Source organism: Schistocerca cancellata, chromosome 1 (genome assembly GCF_023864275.1).
Source record: "Schistocerca cancellata isolate TAMUIC-IGC-003103 chromosome 1, iqSchCanc2.1, whole genome shotgun sequence".
Lineage (NCBI taxonomy): Eukaryota > Metazoa > Arthropoda > Insecta > Orthoptera > Acrididae > Schistocerca > Schistocerca cancellata.
In genome coordinates, this window is record NC_064626.1 from 1,276,190,329 (window position 1) to 1,276,208,891 (window position 18,563).

An 18,563-nucleotide genomic window follows, 5' to 3' on the forward strand; every position below is an offset into this window, starting at 1 on the left:
ACGACCTTCGTCTCCGCCGCTGCAGTCGCCGAAGTCTTCGCCGAAGCCGCAGGTAGGGAACAGAAATAAGGAAGACGCGTCGGCGTGAGGCACACTTTGTGCAGCTCGTCTGCTGTATACTCGGTTTTTCCAGGAATGATTATAGGCCGCCGCTAAACTTCCGGATAATTAGAATTTAGAAGGATCGTGTACCTAAGGTTCCCCGTAGCGCGGGAAAGGCATCTCTCCCAAGAATAAACGAAATCAGAGAAATGTAGGTTCAATTATAACCGAATCGCCAATACTCCGTACTTGCAGCAATGATGAAAAGAACTAAAAATCAAACGAACTAAAAATCAAACGAACATAAAATATCGCTGCATGGAATCACAGTAGTTAGTTAAATTTGGAAAATTTTGTAATTGTAGTTAATGAATTAAAGAAAATCAACGGTCGCCAATCACTAAGTGAGGAAAATTACTGTCATTATAATAACTGTCTGTTGCTGGTGAAAAACTTTCGGAAGAATGCTGGTAAATATTGGTCTTGCGTGATTTCAAATGGATACATCACAGTGAACAAATACCTTCCAATTATGTAACAGGTCATGGAAATCAATTAGAAAATAATAAAAAAACAAGAAAATCTCATCACTAGTAAACGGTTAAGTAAATGCAAAAATTAGTATAAAATGGTTCAAATGGTTCCAAGCACTATGGGACTTCACATCTGAAGTCATCAGTCCCGAAGACTTAGAACCATTTAAACCTAACTAACCTAAGGACTTCACACACATCCATGCCGAATCAGGATTCGACAAAAGTTAGTGACGTCACCCACTATAATGCTTACTGTCTTTAATTTTACTCAAATAGTTATTTATGTTTATTCATTACCGAACGCTGTCATTTACCTTCAGATTTACTGTGGTGATATAGCTTCGTTTAATAATCACTTTCCTGTGAATTACAGTTAATTAATTTATAAAGTGAAAATTACGATTGTAAAAGAATGGCCAAGTTCGTGATACGATTTTACTGACTCATTGGGTTCTTATAATTTCAACTTTTATTATTAATCATTAACAGTTCCTACTAATCACTCCGTTCGTTTACTATTATTATTCGCTCAAGACGTTAACACACATTTCTGACTGATTGTAGTTTTGTTAACGTTATTAATCCATGAAATAGGACAACAAAAATATCTTTCATTGGCTTTTACTTTGTTGAGCACTATCTTTCAAATTACTGCTTACTGGACTGTAGCAATTACTTATTTAATAAAATTGCAGCCAAATAGCCATATACAGTTACTTTGCTTAACATTTTACATTTACATTTTACATTTTTGCATATTCATTTATCGATTTCAGTCTTTTACTGCACAGTTCTATGTGATATCGTTCACAGGCTTCGTTACACAGTTCACATACACATGTTGCGGTTGGGTCGTGGTAAGTTTTGTTTTTGCAGATTAGATGATGAAAGCCGTGAGTAGAAAGTCTAGTTACAACATGTCGCTGTTCGAAGTTTGGTGCTGTCCATGAGCGGTTCGTTGTTGCTTCGGTGCCATAAAACTCCGGCCATATTTTTTCTCGTTTGTCCTCCATGATCTTCAGTTGCTTTCTGGAAGCCCTGGTGTGTGGCATCATATATCGAAGTCTGATGTCTTCAATTAGGAATGTCTCTCTCGCTAGCAGGTACACTAGTCTAGATGTTGTTGTCTTTGAGAGACCTAGTGCTCTTTTTAGATAGGTCGATTTTACCTTTTCTAGTGTTTCTAGATTTTTTTCTGTCAGGTGGTCCCATATAACCTCCATCCCATAGGCCAGGATTGGCAAGATTTTTGCGCTGAATAATTTCATGGCCGTTTCTAGACTGAGTAGGCGGATGTTTTTGATGTCATGTATTGCTATTATTGCTAGGGCTGCACGTTCTGTTGTATGTTTTGTGAAGCATTTGGCTGTTGGTTGTAATGTCACTCCTAGGTATTTAAAGTCTGATGAGATTTTTATTTGTTGTCCTCGGATACTGATTTCCGCATTCTTGGGTGTTTTGCCTCCTTTTCTGAAAATTACCATTTCTGTCTTTGCTATTTATGTGTAGTTTGTGTTCACTGCACCATCTGTCTATTTTCTCAATGATTCTCTGCAGCTTCTGTATATCTGTTGAACCTACGGCTATGTCGTCAGCGTATGAATATACATACACATCTTCTTCATTTTCTCCAATTCGGAGTACTTCTTCAGTGGCAAGAATGTATAGCAAAGGGCTCCTTGGGTCACCCTCTAAGATTCCGTTCGATTGCAATTACTTTAATTATTGCTCTGAAAATTATTGAAATTTAATTACTGTTACTTCCTTAATAATAACACTGCAATGGTTTCTCAATAATCAGGGCTCTCTCGTATCATCAATAATTTGTAGGATGGATCCTACAATGGTATTTTGTTTTAGGTCAAAGTGGAGGTCATCACTTTGGTATAACTCGGTAATATTGAAACACAAAATGATTACGACGACGGCTAGCAGTATATATGTTGCTCTGCCCAGATTCACAGTATGATAGAACTGTCATTCTGACTCCACTATTAAAGAAAAAAATGGTTCAAATGGCTCTGAGCACTATTGGACTCAACATCTGAGGTCATCAGTCCCGTATAACTTAGAACTACTTAAAACTAACTAACCTAAGAACATCACACACATCCATGCCCAAGACAAGATTCGAACCTGCGACTGTAGCAGTCGCGCGGTTCCGGACTGAAGCGCCTAGAACCGCTCCGCCACCGCGGCCGGCTGCACTATTAAAGAATCCGTAGAAATGTGCCTGGTGGAATATCTGATGAACCATGATAGTCACTACCAGTTGGACAGTACGTGGAACCCCCAATTTCTACATCTACATGACTACTCTGCAATCCACATTTAAGTGCTTGGCAGAGGGTTCATCGAACCACAATCATACTATCTCTCTACGATTCCACTCCCGAACAGCGCGCGGGAAAAACGAACACCTAAACCTTTCTGTTCGAGCTCTGATTTCTCTTATTTTATTTTGATGGTCATTCCTACCTATGTAGGTTGGGCTCAACAAAATATTTTCGCATTCGGAAGAGAAAGTTGGTGACTGAAATTTCGTAAATAGATCTCGCCGCGACGGAAAACGTCTTTGCTGTAATGACTTCCATCCCAATTCGCGTATCATATCTGCCACACTCTCTCCCCTATTACGTGATAATACAAAACGAGTTTCCCTTTTTTGCACCCTTTCGATGTCCTCCGTCAATCCCACCTGGTAAGGATCCCACACCGCGGAGCAATATTCTAACAGAAGACGAACGAGTGTAGTGTGTCTCTTTAGTGGACTTGTTGCATCTTCTAAGTGTTCTGCCAATGAAACGCAACCTTTGGCTCGCCTTCCCCACAGTATTATCTATGTGGTCTTTCCAACTGAAGTTGTTCGTGATTTTAACACCCAGGTACTTAGTTGAATTGCCAGCCTTGAGAATTGTACTATTTATCGAGTAATCGAATTGCAACGGATTTCTTTTGGAAACGGATTTCTTTTGGAACTCATGTGGATCACCTCACACTTTTCGTTATTTAGCGTCAACTGCCACCTGCCACACCATACAGCAATCTTTTCTAAATCGCTTTGCAACTGATACTGGTCTTCGGATGATCTTACTAGACGGTAATTTACAGCATCACCTGCGAACAACCAAAGAGAACTGCTCAGATTGTCACCCAGGTCATTTATATAGATCAGGAACAGCAGAGGTCCCAGGACGCTTCCCTGGGGAACACCTGATATCACTTCAGTTTTACTCGATGATTTGCCGTCTATTACTACGAACCTTCCTGACAGGAAATCAGGAATCCAGTCGCACAACTGAGACGATGCCACATAGGCCCGCAGCTTGATTAGAAGTCGCTTGTCAAAAACTTTCTGGAAATTTCCACGATTTGTTCTAATAGAAGGCCACAGTGTGCACCAACGGCTGCGGCGAGAGGTAACACAGAGAACAGCTGAGTGTCGCCGGGAAGTATGACCCGTCTGTAGATTCGCGGAATATTCGGAGCTCGCTATGTAGAACGGGACGGAGCACTTCCAAGTTTCATCGAGCTATGTTATTAGGCAGTGACACATTATGAGAGAGTTACTGTCATCCTTAAGTTTTACACACCAGAGTGTATTACTATACGGCTAACGCGAGCCACATTCCAGATAGAAGCTGCCTATCCAGCGGCTTCTAGGGGCTACAGATATACAATTTTCAGAACTTTATACTGTGCGGTTGTTGTTGATCGAATTAAAAAAAGTTAGGATGCTGTCATAAACTACTCATTAACAGATGAAGTCTTATGTTAATCCAGAATGAGATTTTCACTCTGCAGCGGACTGTGCGCTGATATGAATCTTCCTGGCAGATTAAAACTGCGTGCCGGACCGAGACTCGAACTCGGCATCTTTGCCTTTCGCGGGCAAATGCTCTACCATCTGAGCTACCCAAGCACGACTCACGCCTCGCCCTCACAGCTGTACTTCTGCCAGTACCTCGTGTCCTACCTTCCAAACTTTACAGAAGCTCTCCTGCGAACCTTGCACTCCACTGCAGAGTGAAAATCTCATTCTGGAAACATTCTGCAGCTGTGGCTAAGCCTTTCTTTCAGGTGTGCTAGTTCTGAAAGGTTCGCAGGATAGCTTCTGTAAAGTTTGGAAGGTAGGAGACGAGGTACTGGCAGAAGTAAAGCTGTGAGGACGGGGCGTGAGTCGTGCTTGGGTAGCTCAGCTGGTAGAGCACTTGCCCGCGAAAGGCAAAGATCCCGAGTTCGAGTCTCGGTCCGGCACACAGTTTTAATCAGCCAGGAAGTCTCTTATGTTAATATTGTAACACAGTAAATCGAGTATTACAGTTAGAAAGTGTGTGTATGTCTGGAGGCAGCATAACTCACAGTGCACAGATCTAGTGTGTACAGATTGTGTAGTACACAATCTACACTGACGGAAAAAAATCACAACAACGAAGAGCAGTTGTGCGACATAAACGAAATTTGGTAGGTATGTTGCTACATCAAAGAGATGGCGTTTATTCGGTTTTCGCGCCAGTCGCACAAGAGCGATGCCAGTTTTGCTTTAGATACCCGCTGTAATGGTCGTAAGCGTTTGTTACCTTCGCAGCCGGACGTTGTGAGCTGATGTTGGTCACGATAGCCTTTAAGGTGACAAAGACGCCAGTATCAACACCTCAATGTGTTGGAACGAAGTCATTTAATAGGGCTACGAGAAACTGGATGTTCATTCTGCGATATCGCAGAAGGACGTGGCAGGAATTTAGCTACTGTACATGAATGCTGGCAGCGGTAGTCACGGGAATGTACGGGCTCAAGACGGCCACGTGGCACTGCCGAGGAGAGAAGACCATCGTCTCGAAGTATGGCTCTGGCGCATCGTACTGCATCTAGTACCGTCTCCTACCGGTTTTGGACCAGCCTTTTAATGTTGAGAAGTTACTGTTAGTAACGATGTTTTTGTGGTCAAAGATGTACTTAGCTATCGATTCTAGTGTAAGCATGGTTAATTTTTTTACTATTTTTAATGAATAAATACTTTTATAGATCCTTTATCATTTATCTACGAAATAGCAGGTCAGCAACTGGAAGCAGTTAATACCATAAATTATCTGGGAGTACGCATTAGGAGTGATTTAAAATGGAATGATCATATAATATTGATCGTCGGTAAAGCAGATGCCAGACTGAGATTCATTGGAAGAATCCTAAGGAAATGCAATCCGAAAACAAAGGAAGTAGGTTACAGTACGCTTGTTCGCCTACTGCTTGAATACTGCTCAGCAGTGTGGGATCCGTACCAGATAGGGTTGATACAAGACATAGAGAAGATCCAACGGAGAGCAGCGCGCTTCGTTACAGGATCATTTAGTAATCGCGAAAGCGTTACGGAGATGATAGATAAACTCCAGTGGAAGACTCTGCAGGAGAGACGCTCAGTAGCTCGGTACGGGCTTTTGTCGAAGTTTCGAGAACAGACCTTTATCGAGGAGTCAAGCAGTATATTGCTCCCTCCTACGTATATCTCGCGAAGAGACCATGAGGATAAAATCAGAGAGATTAGAGCCCACACAGAGGCATACCGACAATCCTTCTTTCCACGAACAGTACGAGAGTAGAATAGAAGGGAGAACCGATAGAGATACTGAAGGTACCCTACGCCACACACCTTCAGGTGGCTTGCGGAGTATGGATGTAGATGTAGATGTAGATGTTATTAAAAATACATTTTTAAGTATTATTATAGGGTATTCATATTAACTGAAAGGGATTGCTAGTCATCCGAAAGCGGATGTCATCTACTTGTAACTGCATTTCACTGAGAATGAAGCCCATTAAAACTTATAATATTATATACTGAAATAATATTATATACTTAATTCTTTTATTAGTTTTTATCAAGTTAGTTTAAAAGAAAAAATAGGAAAGATTCAAATAATAGGTGCACAAGCCGTCGACGGTTATCTTTGTCACAGGGATCATCACCGAACTACAGTGGGGGACGTCAAAAGAATGGCGATGTGCATTGTAGAGAATTTTCTCGTCAAATTAAGAGAACAGGCGTTACGAAACCGTGCCTAGAATTATACTAGTTTATCCAAAATAAGCCGGCCGTTGTGGCCGAGCGGTTCTAGGCGCATCAGTCCGGAACCACGGGGCTACTACGGTCGCAGGTTCGACTCCTGCCCCGGACATGGATGTGTGTGATGTCCTTAGGTTAGTTAGGTTTAAGTAGTTCTAAGTTCTAGGGGACTGATGACCTCAGATGTTAAGTCCCTTAGTGCTTAGAGCCATTTGAACCATTTATCCACTATAAACTATGCTTAATGGCAATGACTGTAAAATTAGAGAGTTTGTTCTGACTTGTAGAGATGTTTCCCACAGTGCTCCTCCATCCATTGCACCACCAGTGAGTGGAACAGGAAAGGTAGGAGGGGGAATGGGGGGAGGGAGTTGAGGACGGAAGGGTATGACGATGCACCGCCTAGCCTGCGCCACATACAACGCCGTAGCTTGAGCAGTACAGGTTTATTGGGGATACCTTATTTCATCCCATACTAATAGCTATTCAGGTCCACAAATGCCATGAAGTTACCCGACTTTTTACTTCAATCCACATTTCACTACGGAGCGTAGCATGAGAATTGTTGTTCTTCTACCTTTTCCCTTCACAGATCCAAACTGTTCCTCTTCCATTCATTCTTCATTTTTTCGCAGTCTTGTCGTTGTCGCTAGTGTTCCAGTCTTCAGTCTGGATTCTGGTTGCTGCAGCTTTCGATGCTAGTCTGTCCACTTTAAGCCTTTTATCTACGCATAGCTAGTGCATCCCGTAATCTCTGTAATATCTTATTATTGTATTCAAACGTTGATTTCTCTCTGCAAGTCTTACATTCCTCCTTCCCAACCCACTCTACTCCCCACCCCCAACATATACATACACTTACTTCCATTACCAAATTCCCGATACCTAGATACCTCCCTTCTTTTACTCAAGTTACAGCATAAGTATGTTTTCTCCCCAGTTTCATACATTACCTCTTCAGTCATTAACAACTTGACGTGCCCTTATAATCACCATCATTCACCTGCGACACCACATTTCAAAATCTTCTGTTCTCTTCTTGTCTGAACCACTTATCGTCCGCTTTTCACTTCCGTACAAGGCTACGCAGAAGACAAACACCTGCAGAAGAATGAGATTTTCACTCTGCAGCGGAGTGTGCGCTGATATGAAACTTCCTGGTAGATTAAAACTGTGTCCTCGACCGAGACTCGAACTCGGGACCTTTGCCTTTCGCGGGCAAGTGCTCTACCAACTGAGCTACCGAAGCACGACTCACGCCCGGTACTCACAGCTTTACTTCTGCCAGTATCTCGTCTCCTACCTTCCAAACTTTACAGAAGCTCTCCTGCGAACCTTGCAGAACTAGCACTCCTGAAAGAAAGGATACTGCAAGTTTCATATCAGCGCACACTCCGCTGCAGAGTGAAAATCTCATTCTGGAAACATCCCCCAGGCTGTGGCTAAGCCATGTCTCCGCAATATCCTTTCTTTCAGGAGTGCTAGTTCTGCAAGGTTCGCAGGAGAGCTTCTGTAAAGTTTGGAAGGTAGGAGACGAGATACTGGCAGGAGTAAAGCTGTGAGTACCGGGCGTAAGTCGTGCTTCAGTAGCTCAGTTGGTAGAGCACTTGCTCGCGAAAGGGAAAGGTCCCGAGTTCGAGTCTCGGTCGGGCACACAGTTTTAATCTGCCAGGACGTTTCACCTGCAGAAGAGATTTCCTAACGGTCTACATTCAATGTTGAAAAATTCGTCCCTTTCGTAAATGATGATCTTAATACTGTCAATATGCGTTTAATATCCTCTCCACTTCGGACGTCGTCGGTTACTTTGCTACCCAAATGAGCTATATTCTTCTACTACTTTTAGTGTATCGTTGCTAAATCTAATTCCCTCAGCATCGCCTGATTTAGTTCGACTTCACTACATTACACCTCCTCCTCTTTCTAATGTTCAGTAGCGGCTGCCACAAAAAGAAAGAACAGATTTTAGTTGTTTATTACAAACTATAAAAGATAGAAACACATTGCTCATGTCAGTGGATAGAGGAAGCTTCAACGTTGTGGTACAACTACGTTGTTTGGTTGTAGCAACATGGCGCCTGCACCACAAAAGAAATCATTTTGTGTGTTGGAATTTGCGCGAAGTCACCCGATGTTCAAATGCACAATCAGTTTTATGATCGGCGTGCAAAATTCTTGGAAGATGGTTGCATATGCCAAGGGAAGAGCACTGGTAGGCCACGGACGTCTGATGAAAATGTCGAGCGTATCCGATATGAGTTCCTACAGAGCCCTCGGAAGCCCACGACACTGACAGGCCAGGAACTTCAACTACCTCAAACAATTTCATAGCATTGTTCTGAAACGACACCTGCGTGTGAAGCCTTACTAGATGCAGTTACTGAATCTATTGCGTCTAGGCAATCACAACAAAAGGTACGAACTTTGCATTTAATTTCTCCAGGATATGGCAGACGACACTTTTTCCGAACAACTCATATTCACGGACGAATCGACGTTACCTCTATCGGGTAAAGTAAACAATCATAATGTAAGGATTTGGGAGTGACAAATTCACAAAGATTCCGATGATCTCATTTTCATACATGGCGGCGCAGCATCTCCATTTCACCTCGAGGTGCGGCATTATCTTAACAACATTGGAAGAGGTTGTACATTCTTTTGGCCTCCCAGGTCACCAGCGCCCACAAATCGCTATTTTTTTTTCTGTGGGGTTACATGAAAGACAGGTTCCTTGTCCCACCTACGCCAGCTACTCTGCAAGAGATGAGAAATAGAATTGTTGAAGTTGTTGATTGAATAAACTCGGAATAAACTTCGTTTGGAATGAAATCGTTTCGATGTTTCTCGAGCAACGCATGGTTCTCAGGTTTATAGTTGGGTATAGTGTCTGTGCGAACATAAAACTTGGGAACTTACTCTATCCGCTGACATGCGAATTTTTTTTCTGTCTCTGTAATAAACACTTGGAATATACACTACCTCTCATTAATTTCAATACACCCTGGTATTTCAGATTTACAATACAAATAAAACGTTATTCCTCACAAAATATAATTATATGAACTTCCACCTCGTATGTAATACAATCACAATCATTATATTTTACTTCATCATAGTAGCCTTTGGGTTTAATGACTGCCTCACAAACTCGAGGCATGCGGTCAGTCAGTTTTTGTAGGTATCGTCAATCTATATGATTCCACACATCGTTAACAATATACCAGAGACATTCCTTGCTGGTTATGTTAACTTCCGCGATACGTCTGTCCACTTCGTCCCAGACCATTTCAATGGGATTACAATCTGGGCTTTGGGACGGCCATACCACATCATTCAGCACTTTCTGTTTTTCCTTTGATGCAATGTAGTTCGTACAGTGTGCCGCCCGATGTTTTGGGTCATTATCCTGTTGTAAGGTGCACCCTTTCCCTGTTAGTGCTATCCACTTAGTACTGAAGTATGCGGTGGTACTGCTTCTGATCCATACATCCTCTTTTCACAATGCCGTCAACTCTATCTCATGCAAAACATCCCCAACCTTCACCGTGTTTAACTGTAGGCAGAACACACTGCTGGGCCACCCTTTCTCTTGCAAATCGGTGAACAAATCTCCTTCAGGTTCCAAAAATCTCGAACTTTGATTCATCGGCGAATAATACCTTCGCCCACTCTTCCGATGTCCAATTACGATGTTTTCTAGCCCATTTAACTATCTTCTGTCTACGTATGGGTCTTAGAAGGGGTTTTCTAGCTGTGATACTTCCTTTCAAGCCGGCTACTGTCAATCTCCTACTGTTGCAACAGATATTGTTGTGGTCTTCATTTCTACCAATTCTGCACGAATTTGGGGCGATGTTTTGAATCTATTTATCTTACTGGTAATTCCATCACTTTTAATTGTTTTACGTTGTCGTCCTGGTTGTGGTATGTCCTTATTGCTAACTAGTCCGCAGCTCGTGGCAGTGCGGTAGCGTTCTCGCTTCCCACGCCCGGGCTCCCGGGTTCGATTCCCGACGGGGTCAGGGATTTTCTCTGCCTCGTGATGACTGGGTGTTGTGTGATGTCCTTAGGTTAGTTAGGTTTAAGTAGTTCTAAATTCTAGGGGACTGATGACCATAGATGTTAAGTCCCACAGTGCTCAGAGCCATTTTATTGCTACTTGTTGTCTTCTGGCGGTGAAGGGTGTATTGCACTCCACCTATAGACACACTACACTGTTTCGCAATTTGGCGAATAGATAAACCTACTTGGCTAAGTGCTAATGTTGCAGCACGTTTTTCCATAGATATCTCTACTCGTGGAGCCATACTAGCGATGTGCACACATATTATGTATCGTAGCAATGCTTGCCGTTCGCTGTGGACACGATACCATTACAGAGAACAACATAGGTGCACCACATGCGGCGTCCATCCGCAAATAGGCAAACAAACATATCAGATAGGCAAACAAACATATCAGGTAGGTACATAACGTTTATGTACACAACATTGTTTGTCGGATACTATTGTATGTCGATGACCACCAACAAAAATCATGGCCTGTGTACAACTGCTGTACTATTCCTTCGCTTCCTCAACCGTACCCACGGTATTAGACCTTATCTACAGAGAACTAGATGTCATTTATTGGGTGTATTGAAATTAATGAGCGGTAGTGTATTGCTTCTTGTTGAATCAACCTGTGTATTATTGTGGTCAGGAAATTTCAAGGGTTTGTAACCTCCCCCTCACTTATCGACCTTAATGACAGTGAAAAATTAAACCGTGTGTACCTAATGGAAATTTGGGAAAAGCAATCGTCACCGAAGTTGATTTGTCGGTAAAGAGGGAGGAAAGGGTTACATCTAAATGAAAGGAAAAATGCAAATTAAACTGGTGGAAATTAATTTTGAAAAGTGGTAAAGTTAATAAAGAAAGTAAATGTGCGGCCGTTACGTTAACAATTAACTAGCGGTAATTAGATATTTGAGATTTGGGGGAAATTACGGTCGCCAGTCCTAAGGACAATTACTATAGTAACTGAAAAAGAAAGGTTATTACACATATAATTAGCACTAGATGTGTGGCAACTGAAGGTTGACACGTGTAGTGTGAAAACTGAAAGTTTGTCAGAAGTAATAAATTTCGCTACACTCTGACTTAATTTAGCAAAAGAATTAAAAAACCGGAAAATCGAAAGTTAATTTAGTGACTGAAGTTAATAGTGAGCTTTCTTTCTGAAGCACATCGAAATTCAGTAAAATACGGTTAGTCCTGGACTACCTCAACAATCATTTCAAAAGCTACTTGAATCTACGCAATTTAGAAGTAAGGGATTTAACTTTGAACTTGAATTAAATGATTCTGAACAATTAACAGTAGTAAAATTTAGTATGTACCAAGTTGAGCTGCAGTCACAGGTAAGCTAAAATACGGTAACAAAACTCGCACTCTTAATTTGTGCTTGTGTAATCTAAATATTGTAGCCAGCTATGAATACTTTAACTGAACTTTCAAATTTAAGCAGTGAAATGCTATAATATCACTTTAATGCTGGCGTTTGAATTTCAACGACACTCGGGTTCATTTCGGAAAAGGAAGGGACCCTGCTTGGCAATGCAATTGGGACAATGAGCAACAAATGTTCATGCTAAGTTGCTGTAATTTTGTGATTTGAACAGTTTTAAAAGCTGAGGCCTGCCATACAGTTCTAAAACTTTACGTGCATCCAGTCTTCCTTGCTGGTTGATTGAAGGTTTGAAGACGTCGATCGAGGAGGTGGCGACAGTCACTCATTGTCGGCCGTCGCTGTTGCAGAAGCTGGATGTTGGCGCGCCTTCTTCTCGACACGGTCACCAGACGAAACGGGCTCTTGATGTGCGCCAGCTAATGCTTCCCGTCCGCGACACCGTGTCAGAAACTATCATAGCAAGTCGAGCACAATTACATGCTGCCAAACCCCGAAAGCGCGGCAACTCGCGGGAGCGTCACACAACACACCTGCTCCACTGCACCACCCCAGCCAGACTCCCTCTGCTCTGCCCGCGCTCCACGCGGCAGAGTTAACACTACCAAAGATCCTACACACTTTGGTTCTCCACACGACCTATCGACATATTCGTTCGATAGCATAGTTTTCCCTAGGCAAGACCCAGCGTAAAAATACAAATAATATTTACAAAGCAACCAATTATACATCGAGATAAATGCGTAAATATATATATATACAAACAGTAAAACAATTACAATATATAAAGAGACAAATGTCATATCTTGATGTAACCAAACAAGGAAAAAAATTGTAGTACAATAGATGGAAATAGGAGGATATGCATTTCCGGCGTTACAGGTTGTCTCTGAGATCGCTTTTTTTTTCGTGCGGTGAGCATATGTTCAATTAGTATCGAGACGACCTGTGTTTGCTAGAGGTGCCGGCGTCGCTTTTACACGAGGGAGGGAGCGGAATGCGTGGCTCACACACCTCCGGCGGAGGGGGACAGGGGTGAGGGGAGGAGGGTTGATCCACCGCTGCGCGGCGCTCTTTAAGCGCCGGGATATTAGCGCACAGCGTAATTTCCTGGCGAGCGCTGAGCGCGCCAAGCCGCGTCGCTTATCCGTGACGCCGGGGCCCTCAGCGTACATTAGCGGGCTTTACGGCGCTTACTGCCGCGACCCAGGGGCCCGGGCCGCCTTCCGCCTAACAAGTGGCCGGCGCTCCGGGCACTGTGCTCGTTCCAGCAGGGCCTCCAGCTGCCAGACTCCAGCGTACTCTCGCAGCAGCATCAGTGGGATCTCACCTCCTCTAATCAATTTTGTTTGTTCCTTTGCATATAAACGTCTCCAGTACGGGAAAAATAAAGCCCTTCGCCACAGCGCAGCGGCGCACCTCTAGGGGAGCCAAATCAAAGTTCTGTGGGCCATTGACAACATGAGGTCTTTTTGTGTGAAGCATCATCTGACTGGTAGGATGTGGCCTGCCACGAATTTCTTTCCTGTGCCAAAATTTTTCGTCTCAGAGTAGCAGTTGCAGCCTACATCCTCATTTATTTGCTGGCTGTATTCCAATCTGGGTCTTCCTCTGCAGTTTTCACCCTCCACAGCCCCCTGTAGAGTGAGGGAGGTTATTCCCGATGTCTTAGCAGATGTCCGATCATCCTGTAGCTGCTTCTTGTCAATATTTTTGTTGTGTCTAGACAAGACAGCCTAGACACAATGCGAGGAAGCCGAAAGGCACGCGCTTAAACTCACGCAGGCTGGCGTGAGGTCTGAAACAGGATACGTAATGAATGCTATAAAGAAAAGTACGTAGCTTCTGGAATACTTAACTTTAATCCACATTTGTAGAACATCGCTCTTGATGATACATTAATAGAATCTCAATATCTATACTGGTAATGGCGCCTTGCTAGGTCGTAGCAAATGTAGCTGAAGGCTATGCTAACTATCGTCTCGGCAAATGAGAGCGTAATTCTCAGTGAACCATGGCTAGCAACGTCGGCTGTACAACTGGAGCGAGTGCTAGTACGTCTCTCTAGACCTGCCGTGTGGTGGCGCTCGGTCTGCAATTACTGACAGTGGCGACACGCGGGTCCGTCGTATACTAGCGGACCGCGGCCGATTTAAAAGCTACCACCTAGCAAGTGTGGTGTCTGGCGGTGACACCACAGTTTTCTGTATATTCCATTGCTCAACGATTCCTTACCTTACCACTGCACCTAATTTTCAACATTCTTCTGTAGCATCACATCTCAAATGATTCGATTCTCTTCTGTTCAGCTTTTCCTACAGCTCATGTTTCACTGCCACAGAATGCTGTGGTCCAAACTAACATTCTCAGAAATTTCTTCTTCAAATTAAGGCTATGTTTGACACCAGCAGATGTGTCTCGGTCAGGAACGCCCTCTCTGCCATTGCCAGTCTGTCCTTTATGTCCTTATTTCACCGTCACGAGCGGTTTTTGCTTCCAAGGTGGCAGAAATCCCCAACTTCATCTGCTTCGTGATCAACAGTTCTGATGTTAAGTTTCTCGCTATTCTCATTTCTGCTACTTCTCATTAGTTTTGTCTTTTCCTGTTGCATTCTTAATCCATATTTAGGTACTCATTAAACTGTTGACTCCACCCAGCACATACTGTAATTCTTCTTCTCTTACACTGAGGATAGAAGTGTCATCAGCGAGTCTTATCGTTGATATCCTTTCACCATGAATTTTAATCTCACCTTTGAATCTTTTATTTGCATCACTGCTTCTTCATTGTACAGATTTAACAGCAGAGGCGGAAAGCTACAACCCTGCCTTACACCATTTTTAATCCCAGCATTTCGTTCTTGGCCTCACACACTTATTACACCCTCTTGGCTCCTGTACATGTTGTATAAACCCATCTCTTCCTCCAGCGTACCATTATCTTCCTCAGAATTTTGAACATATTGTTCATCTGACGTTGTCGAACTCTTTTTTCCAGGTCGATAAGGCCGGCCGCAGGGGCCGAGCTGTTAAAGGCGCTACAGTCTGGAACCGCACGACCGCTACGGTCGCAGGTTCGAATCTTGCCTCGGGCATGGATGTGTGTGATGTCCTTAGGTTAGTTAGGTTTAAGTAGTTCTAAGTTCTAGGGGACTTATGACCACAGCAGTTGAGTCCCATAGTGCTCAGAGCCATTTGAACCAGGTCGATAAATCCTCTAAAGGTGTTTAGATTTTTATTCAACCTTGCTTCCATAATCAGCCGCAACATCAGAATTGCCTCTCTGGTGGGTTTACCTTTCTTAAAGCCAAACTGATCGTCATGTAACAGATCCTCCAATTTCTTTTTGATCCTTCTGTATCTTATTATTGTTGGATGCATGAAGTGTTACGCTGATTGTGCGATAATTCTCGCACTTGTCGGTTGTTATCTTCAGAATTGCGTGGATGATGCTTTTCCGAATGTCAACTGATACATTTTACGCTCCAAAATGGAGTACCGAGTGGTAATTCGTTTCCTTCATTTGAAGAATGCTGCAGCAGTATATTATAATGTGGTAGAGACCTGCTGCAGCAATGCACCAGCTTATTACAGAGATTAGGCTGTACAGACACTTCCAGTGTGATTAAAAATTTTGAAGGCAGAGAACAAAGCGACACACAATCTCTCTATGAGGAACAGGAATAGCACGAGGAGGCCGTTGTCCTCAAAGATCGGCGTAGCACAGTCGAGGTGTTAGGGTAACTCGTGGATCAGTCTTTAGCACTGTGACGGTTCTCGTTCGTCACGGCTACGAGCAGATTTGAACGCCCTACGACTGAGCCGCCGCGGCCAGCGCGTTGTCCAGAACCGCCCACGTCGGCCGCACCTGTGGAGGGCGATCCGCCGCGACCGCTTCGGCGCGGTTGCCTTGTCGTGCTCTCTCTGGTCCTATGTGGTAGCCACCAAGTTAACACTAGGGTTTGTAGGGAAGCAGCCTGTTCACGCCTTATAAAAGTCTCATCAGTCCTTCCCTTGTGTGCCAGCCTAGCTCTGACGTCATAAATGTTGCGCAATACTTTAAAAATCAGGTAAATAACCTGAAACGTTTCTAGCATGTCAGGAGTAATACTAAATCAATATGTGTTGAATGTCAGTTCAGTAACTTTAACCATTTTCGAAATTTGGACGTTTTTCTGTAAAAATCATTGGCGCAACAGAAAAGAGCTAGAGACTTAAAAATTTATATTCAGATTCCTTTTTCATAATAATTTAATAGAAACAGTACTTTGGATCTCACAAATTAAAATTTTTTTTGAAATTCATGATTTTCTGGGTTTTGACTTAAAAATTAAGGAAGCAAGATAGATTAAGTAGGCTAATAAATAAGGCTGGGGTGTTTAAATTTAAGTAGAATGGAGATCCGCTATAATCATAAAGATGTGAGAAGTTTCAACTGAGTAACTATAAAACTATAGCGATAGCGTATCTCCAAAGGGCAAGCTCAGAGCTCGTCTACTGCATGCAGTGTAATTAAATTAATTCTCTCACCCAAAATATTTGACTTAGCCACGTCAGACTTTTATTATGATGACTTAATTGTGTGCTGAATGCACATTTAAATTGAGAGCTTCATCGGCCATCAGCAAAGGAAGCGATGATTTATTCAATAACTTACAGTGGTGCATTGCTAGCCTAGCGGCTAGTCGGGAGAACGGAATTGATCTGGCGTTCCCTTAGCCGTCCGCACCGCGGCTTTATACACTCCTGGAAATTGAAATAAGAACACCGTGAATTCATTGTCCCAGGAAGGGGAAACTTTATTGACACATTCCTGGGGTCAGATACATCACATGATCACACTGACAGAACCACAGGCACATAGACACAGGCAACAGAGCATGCACAATGTCGGCACTAGTACAGTGTATATCCACCTTTCGCAGCAATGCAGGCTGCTATTCTCCCATGGAGACGATCGTAGAGATGCTGGATGTAGTCCTGTGGAACGGCTTGCCATGCCATTTCCACCTGGCGCCTCAGTTGGACCAGCGTTCGTGCTGGACGTGCAGACCGCGTGAGACGACGCTTCATCCAGTCCCAAATATGCTCAATGGGGGACAGATCCGGAGATCTTGCTGGCCAGGGTAGTTGACTTACACCTTCTAGAGCACGTTGGGTGGCACGGGATACATGCGGACGTGCATTGTCCTGTTGGAACAGCAAGTTCCCTTGCCGGTCTAGGAATGGTAGAACGATGGGTTCGATGACGGTTTGGATGTACCGTGCACTATTCAGTGTCCCCTCGACGATCACCAGTGGTGCACGGCCAGTGTAGGAGATCGCTCCCCACACCACGATGCCGGGTGTTGGCCCTGTGTGCCTCGGTCGTATGCAGTCCTGATTGTGGCGCTCACCTGCACGGCGCCAGACACGCATACGACCATCATTGGCACCAAGGCAGAAGCGACTCTCACCGCTGAAGACGACACGTCTCCATTCGTCCCTCCATTCACGCCTGTCGCGACACCACTGGAGGCGGGCTACACGATGTTGGGGCGTGAGCGGAAGACGGCCTAACGGTGTGCGGGACCGTAGCCCAGCTTCATGGAGACGGTTGCGAATGGTCCTCGCCGATACCCCAGGAGCAACAGTGTCCCTAATTTGCTGGGAAGTGGCGGTGCGGTCCCCTACGGCACTGCGTAGGATCCTACGGTCTTGGCGTGCATCCGTGCGTCGCTGCGGTCCGGTCCCAGGTCGACGGGCACGTGCACCTTCCGCCGACCACTGGCGACAACATCGATGTACTGTGGAGACCTCACGCCCCACGTGTTGAGCAATTCGGCGGTACGTCCACCCGGCCTCCCGAATGCCCACTATACGCCCTCGCTCAAAGTCCGTCAACTGCACATACGGTTCACGTCCACGCTGTCGCGGCATGCTGCCAGTGTTAAAGACGGCGATGGAGCTCCGTATGCCACGGCAAACTGCCTGACACTGACGGCGGCGGTGCACAAATGCTGCGCAGCTAGCGCCATTCGACGGCCAACACCGCGGTTCCTGGTGTGTCCGCTGTGCCGTGCGTGTGATCATTGCTTGTACAGCCCTCTCGCAGTGTCCGGAGCAAGTATGGTGGGTCTGACACACCGGTGTCAATGTGTTCTTTTTTCCATTTCCAGGAGTGTATATAAGAACGCTGCGCGATTAAGGAAGGCCGCAGTTCTCTCCAGACGCTGAATAGTACACCATCTGTGTCGGGAGTCGCGTCGCGTTGGTATCATTGCTATAAACAGCCTCGGGTGCCGTATTAAGTTACTCGGGATACGCGTAACCATGATATCATTTTCGAGTGAAGTGTTAATTCTGGGATGACTTGAATGATCTATCTTCAGTTTGCGTATGTCGCATTTTCACGTGCCGCCGCGGGACAGACATTCTACCATTATTTAGCGTGGCGTTTGATGAACATTATCATCAAATTATGGCGAGCATTC

General features: G+C 44.2%; 1 protein-coding gene and 1 non-coding gene across 2 annotated transcripts in view; both read right to left on the bottom strand.

Moving 5' to 3' along the window:
• LOC126146468 (uncharacterized) overlaps window positions 1-18,563 on the bottom strand; it is a 198,981-nt gene that overhangs the window by 133,698 nt on the left and 46,720 nt on the right. The gene's annotated exons all lie outside the window — the stretch shown is intronic.
• Trnas-cga (transfer RNA serine (anticodon CGA)) lies at window positions 7,814-7,888 on the bottom strand. Its single transcript has one exon. It is a non-coding gene; the product is annotated as a tRNA-Ser (tRNA).